This window comes from Lolium perenne, chromosome 1, assembly GCF_019359855.2.
Source record: "Lolium perenne isolate Kyuss_39 chromosome 1, Kyuss_2.0, whole genome shotgun sequence".
NCBI classification, from domain to species: Eukaryota; Viridiplantae; Streptophyta; class Magnoliopsida; order Poales; family Poaceae; genus Lolium; species Lolium perenne.
In genome coordinates this window covers 18,510,058-18,516,827 of record NC_067244.2, presented here as the reverse complement: position 1 = coordinate 18,516,827, position 6,770 = coordinate 18,510,058, and the positions used below count along the sequence as shown (strand labels likewise).

Here is a 6,770-nt window from a genome sequence, read left to right as displayed (position 1 = left end):
CAGTTTTATAGCAGTGGCAGTAGTGAAATAACAGCAGCAGAGTAACAAAGACAGCAGTAGTGATTTTAGTAAACAGCAGGATTAAAATACTGTAGGCACGGGGACGGATGAACGGGCGTTGCATGGATGAGAGAAACTCATGTAACAATCATAGCAGGGCATTTGCAGATAATAATAAAACGGTGTCCAAGTACAAAGCAATCAATAGGCATGTGTTCCAATTATAGTCGTACGTGCTCGCAATGAGAAACTTGCACAACATCTTTTGTCCTACCAGCCGGTGGCAGCCGAGCCTCTAGGGAATCTACTGGATATTAAGGTACTCCTTTTAATAGAGTACCGGAGCAAAGCATTAACACTCCGTGAACACATGTGATCCTCACATCACTACCATCCCCTCCGGTTGTCCCGATTCTTGTCACTTCGGGGCCATTGGTTCCGGACAGCGACATGTGTATACAACTTGCAGGTAAGATCATAAAACAATGAATATCATGATGAAACAATAACATGTTCAGATCTGAGATCATGGCACTCGGGCCCTAGTGACAAGCATTAAGCATAGCAAGTTGCAACAATATCATCAAAGTACCAATTACGGACACTAGGCACTATGCCCTAACAATCTTATGCTATTACATGACCAATCTCATCCAATCCCTACCATCCCCTTCGGCCTACAGCGGGGGAATTACTCACACATGGATGGGGGAAACATGGCTGGTTGATGTAGAGGCGTCGGTGGTGATGATGGCGATGATCTCCTCCAATTCCCCGTCCCGGTGGAGTGCCAGAACGGAGACTTCTGGCTCCCGCGACGGAGTTTCGCGATGTGGCGGCGTTCTGGAGGCTTTCTGGCGACTTCGACTTCTCTCCGTGCGTTTTTAGGTCGAGGCCGATAAATAGTCCGAAGGAGGGCGTCGGAGGCCGGCCGAGGGGGCCACACCATAGGGCCGCGCGGGCCCCCCCTAGGCCGCGCCGCCTTATGGTGTGGGGCCCTCGGGCCTCCACCTTACTTGTCCTTCTGGCTCCGTCAGTATTCTGGGAAAATAGGGCCTTCTGCATAAATTCCGAGGATTTTCCCGAAAGTTGGATTTCTGCACAAAAACGAGACACCAGAACAGTTCTGCTGAAAACAGCGTTAGTCCGTGTTAGTTGTATCCAAAATACACAAATTAGAGGCAAAACAATAGCAAAAGTGTTCGGGAAAGTAGATACGTTTAGGACGTATCAGGAACTCTTTCTGTCCAGATATCGATTGGTGGTAAACAGGCCATGGCACTCATTGATACAGGTAGCACAAATACCTTCTTGGACAAGCAATTCGCTCTCTCACCACCAACAGCTTGTACCAATCAATGTTAAAAAAGTAGAAGTGGCAGGAGGTGGTGAACTCAAGTGTGAATATATACTACCACAATGCAACTACTCCATCCAAGGGACAAAGTTTACACATGACTTCCATATTCTACCCCTCCAAGGTTATGATGTCATCTTGGGAGCAAATTGGTTGAAGACATTCAGTCCAAACTTCATTGATTGGGACAAGAGGAGTGTATCCATCACTCACAAAGGGAAATGGCTCACATTGGTAGATAAACAACTCACTGGAAAGGATTGTTTAATCTCAGCCAAGGCATGTTCACAACTTCTGTTACAAGGAGCAATGATACGTCTCCAACGTATCGATAATTTCTTATGTTCCATGCTACTTTATTGATGATACTCACATATTTTATACATACTTTATGTCATATTTATGCATTTTCCGGCACTAACCTATTAACGAGATGCCGAAGAACCAGTTGCTGTTTTCTGCTGTTTTTGGTTTCGGAAATCCTAGTAAGGAAATATTCTCGGAATTGGACGAAATCAACGCCCAGGGGCCTATTTTTCCACGAATCTTCCAGAACACCGAAAGGGAACCGAAGTGGGGCGACGAGGTGCCGCAACACTAGGGCGGCGCGGCCCAGGAGGGGCCCGCGCGGCCCTAGCGTGTGGGGCCCCCGTCAGCCCTCCGACTCCACCCTTCCGCCTACTTAAAGTCTTCGTCGCGAATACCCCAGTACAGAGAGCCACGATACGGAAAACCTTCCAGAGACGCCGCCGCCGCCAATCCCATCTCGGGGGATTCAGGAGATCGCCTCCGGCACCCTGCCGGAGAGATTCGTGCAAATTCCCTGCCGCGGGTGGGAACCTTTGGTACCGGTTCGTATTACCAACCGGTACCAAAGCTCCTTGGCCCTGAGCTCTCCTGGTGGCCCACGTGGAGGCCCCTTTTATACCGGTTCGTAAGCAACCGGTACGAAAGGGGGGGGGGGCTTTAGTGCCGGAAGTTTTATACCGGTTGCAAAACCGGTACGAATGCCCCTCTGGAACCGGTATTGATGAGAGGTTTTCTACTAGTGCCACTTGCACCTGCTTCAACTGAGTGAAGATATAGACATAAAGGGGACGTTAACTCACACTGATAAGACGTACATCTCGTGATGGTGCGTCAATCCTCGAAATAGGCTTTCGCCCCGCTATATTAATATAGCAACCAAGATACAACAAGCATGCTGGGACCGCAACACAACCAGGGCCAAACAAAAAACACAAAGAAAAATAAGAGAAACAAATGCCGACTACGGCTGAGCGACGAACACGAAAACAACTCGCAACCGCTGCGCCCTCCGGAAAAGTACCACCACGCTCCTCGCAATTCGAATCGCCGCATACGAAGCAACACCTTCAACAAGGAAAACGACGACGACGCCGCCGCTGCTGCCCGGACAAGTCCTAGGGTTTCCCCCCGGTACGCGGAGGTGATAAGGGAGAGGTACACGCGACACCCTTCAGGAAGGAATGGCGGCACCCACAGGTGTCGCCGCGTCGGTGTCGGACAAGCCGACAAGGATTTCTCCCGACCCACACCGCCACCACCCCGAACAATCCGAATTGCTCCACCCCACCCGTCGTCCACAAGCGTACGCCACCACGGTCTTGAAGCCATCCTCGCCGCCGCTCAAAGGTCACCAACGTGAGGCCTAGAAGTAGACAAGGCGAGCGCAAGGTCGGGGACAGCAGCAGCACAACCATGCGGGAGGGAACAACCTCCACCGCCCAAACTAGCGGTAGTCGACCGGACGTAGCAGCAAGGACAAGCCAGGCCCAACCTGGCCCGGCAGAGTGCTCGCCGCCACGCTGCAACTAGCCGGTTGTGTGTCGCCGTCTCCAACCACTGCCACCACACCTTGGCTGCAACCAGGGGCAACGACGTCGAGCTAGGGGCCAGAGGCCCGCCCCAACCCAGATCGGGCCCAGAGAGAGAGTTGTGACTGAGGCCGAGATAGGCAAGATGAGGCAAGCCTGTAAAACTGATCATCTTTAAATTGTACGGAAAGATAATATAGAAAAATATGCTGCATAATTTAAGATCTACACAACTTTATATGGTAAGATTTTGGCAAATTTGCAGGTGGAAAGTCAAGTAAAGCTGTTGAAATTTAAGCTGAGAATCTTTAAATCATATAGTAAGCGAATTGTAAAACAGATGTGTACAACATGTGTGAACTATATGCATGATAGATCACGAGAGATCAGTTTTCTAAAAGTTACCTACTAGGCCAATTGTAGTAGGGATGTGTACTACATGTGTGAATTGCATGACAGATCGAGTTAGATCAGTTCTCAAATTACCTATAGATGGTGGGATAGATCCATCAAGATGATTAAAGGATAGATCCAAGTATTCGAGCTTTGCAAGAGCACCAATGTTTGATGGGATTCGGCCAGAGATAGCGTTATTACTGAGGCCGAGATAGGCAAGATGAGGCAAGCCTGCAAAAAAATTATCATCTTTAAATAGTGCAGAGACAAAGTTGTTTCACTTATATTGTGGTCAAATTTTAGAAAAAAAATTGGAGGCACGGAGTCAAGCAAAGCTGCTGCAACTTAAGGTGAGCATCTTTCAATATCATCTAGCAAATCAATTGTAAAACAGACATGTACAACATGTATGAATTGTATGATACTAGATCGAGAGGGGTCTGTTTCTAAAGTTACCTATGGACGGTGGGATAGATCCATTGAGATAGTTGTAGGATAGATCCAAGAACACGAGCTCGGAGAGACTCTCAATGGATGACGGGATTGTGCCTGAGAGAGAGTTGCCTGTGAGGTCCAGATGCAGAAGATGGGGGAAGTCCGCAAAGTGGAGCCTGTCCAATGTGCCATTTAAAGATGAGCCACACGCCGAAACCGAAATATTTGACACAACTGGGACACGATCACCCTGGTAGCGGCCACGGGGCCCTGTGGTGCTGCAGTCAACCCCAGTCCAGTTACATGGACTGGGTTTCCTTTGTCCATGAGTCCAGACAAGAGCTCCCTGTTAACGCCTACCTCTACTACTACTGTGGGAACCCAAGCGTCAGTGCGCCTGTTGGTATGAGACCGGACTTGGTCAGCGATATAAATACAAGGCAGAGAACAACTGGGAGGACTTGGCTTGGAACGGAACGGCTTCGGCCTCCTCTGCTTTCTATCTTCTTCCTCCTGTATTCCTCTCCTTCCCCTCTAATGGCTAGAACCTATGAAATCCATGGCGTGTAAGCTCTGTTCTCTAGTAATCGATCTGTGAGACTAGTGTGGTGTTAACACTCCCTCCTTCTAGTAGGCCAGATTTCCACTTGAGAAGTGCCTCAGCCTGCCGATCTAGTGGCCACTGCGTAGAATTTGAGGCACAATAAAGGTGTGGCAAGGCAAGCAGCAAGAGCAACTGCCCCAAGGCTAGGAGAAGGCTCATAGTGTGCAGGTCTGGTGTAGGCGAGGGTCCAAAGCACACATACATTGGATACATGGATATATAGTCTGGTTGCTCTCGTTGATTGTTCCAAAGAAAAAAGCCCATGCTTGGCCAGATTGTGGAGCAGATTCCCCGAAGGACCGCCGTGGAAGAACTTGTTACATTCTGCTCCACAGAAGCACGCATCAATGACCGGATTGTTTTCTTTTCCCGCATACTGAATGAAGACAACCGCTGCTGAATAGTCTGTGGCCCTGCAGGAACAAGACGTCAGACAAGTCACAACCTGTACAGTTTAGTCGACTTTGTTGCTGGATTGAATCCAGAAGAAGTGTCTGGAGACTGAAGACTACAATCATGAGCACAGTATCGAAGACCTCACTCGCAGGTCGCAGCCCCTTCCGCAAAAGAGGTCGAACCAGATAATTCGAGCCAAGAAAGATCTGTATATCCACATCGACTTTTTTCAGTAGTTCTTTCTTCTGGCACTTGACAGATGCAAGATTTGCAGGTCCTGGATTCATCAAACCTTGCAACCGCGCGCATTGTGCCGCGGCGGAGAATGGTGATTGACCGCAACCTGTAGTTAACAATCGAATCGATTTTATTACAGGAATGCGGCTGAATTGAATTCCAGAAAAAAAGAATTGAATTCCAGAAAGCCACGCTCTCGCACTGATACCTGCTCGTGCCTCGTGGTCGTGGCACCTTCGATACGTAGTCCTCCACGGAGACAGTCGAGAGGGGTGAGGTCATGGACAAGGCCAACGGAGCCTGACCTGAGACACCAAGGTTTGGCTATTAGAGTGGAAGGTGGGGGAGCTCGCAGATGGGGCGACGGGGTGGTCACGGTGGTGATCGAGGCAATGGTTGTTCGCTGGGGCCCGTCGTCGGAGCGCACCAAGGAGAGGGGCGCCACCACGCCGGAGAGGCACAAGGAGGGGAAGGCCCTGGGCATTCCGCCAGTTCGCCGCGCTATTGGGCCCGGCCTATTTCTTTCCGCTACAAATATCCGCCCCATTGCGTTTATTTTCTTTTTCTTTCTTTTATTTGTAAATTTCGTTTTTATTACTTTCTTAATTTTTATAATAAATTTTACACAGTATTGCTCTGTTTTTAGTACAAAAAATAATATAAAGATGCACAAAACATTTTATTTTGACATGGATTTTTTTTATTAAGATTTGTATATTTATTCCTATACACGTGAGCATTCGTACAGATGTATGTGAAAATATATTTCTTATAACACGTAAGTTTTCTATTTATAAAGTCATATCAGTAAACTAATACAATTTTCAAGATTTATAAAATATAATAAATACACTTTTTAATGGGTTGTGCTAAATATGAAATTTGTTCCATGGTGGGTGATTTCTTCAAACACAATGTTTCTTGTGATATGTTTTTAATTACGGATGGCACAAGGTGTCTAGCTAACCAGACTACAGTTGCTTGCATAAATGAGTGAAGTGCAATAAATAAAAATAGTGATAATGAAATAGGTCTAGGGAAGAGCTTCACCCACAACCTATAACAAATTTGAGTGGTACTAAGATAGTCACGATTTGTTGTTAAGACAAGATACAAAGGTTATTTGGTAAATATACGTGGATGATAAATCTATAGGACGCCTCATCGAAGTTTCAATGGTCCAACCCGGTGTCAACATTTGTCGTTCATTATGTGTGTCTAAGTTATATAGGTATATGCCAGATTATTCCTTAATGTTCTTCAGTTTTATCCTTTGTTCCGCATGGTCTTGTTTCAATCGAGTCCTATGTGTGAGAAAACTGAAACAGTTGATCACTTGTTTTCTAGAGAAAAGGCCTGAAGACCCAATGTTATATTGATCACCTATTGTTTACCTGTACATCACATAGCATTTCACGTGATGTTTTATTTGTGATAGCTTAGCGGCGGTGTACCCCCTTTTCGGGCAGTGATTTCATCGATATTTTTGTCAGTCTTTGGTAGCTGG

At 47.2% G+C, this 6,770-nt stretch overlaps 1 non-coding gene across 2 annotated transcripts; it reads right to left on the bottom strand.

Annotated features, from left to right (window-relative positions):
• Positions 1-537: 537 nt before the first annotated feature.
• On the bottom strand, positions 538-5,918 carry LOC127328630 (uncharacterized). Of its 2 annotated transcripts, none has more exons than XR_011752026.1 (4): positions 5,472-5,918; positions 4,048-5,369; positions 3,682-3,822; positions 538-1,126 (listed from the first exon to the last, which is right to left on the bottom strand). It is a non-coding gene; the product is annotated as an uncharacterized protein (transcript). The 2 variants fall into 2 exon arrangements; XR_011752025.1 differs by lacking the exon at positions 538-1,126 and adding an exon at positions 1,144-3,351.
• Between the last annotated feature and the right edge of the window lie 852 nt (positions 5,919-6,770).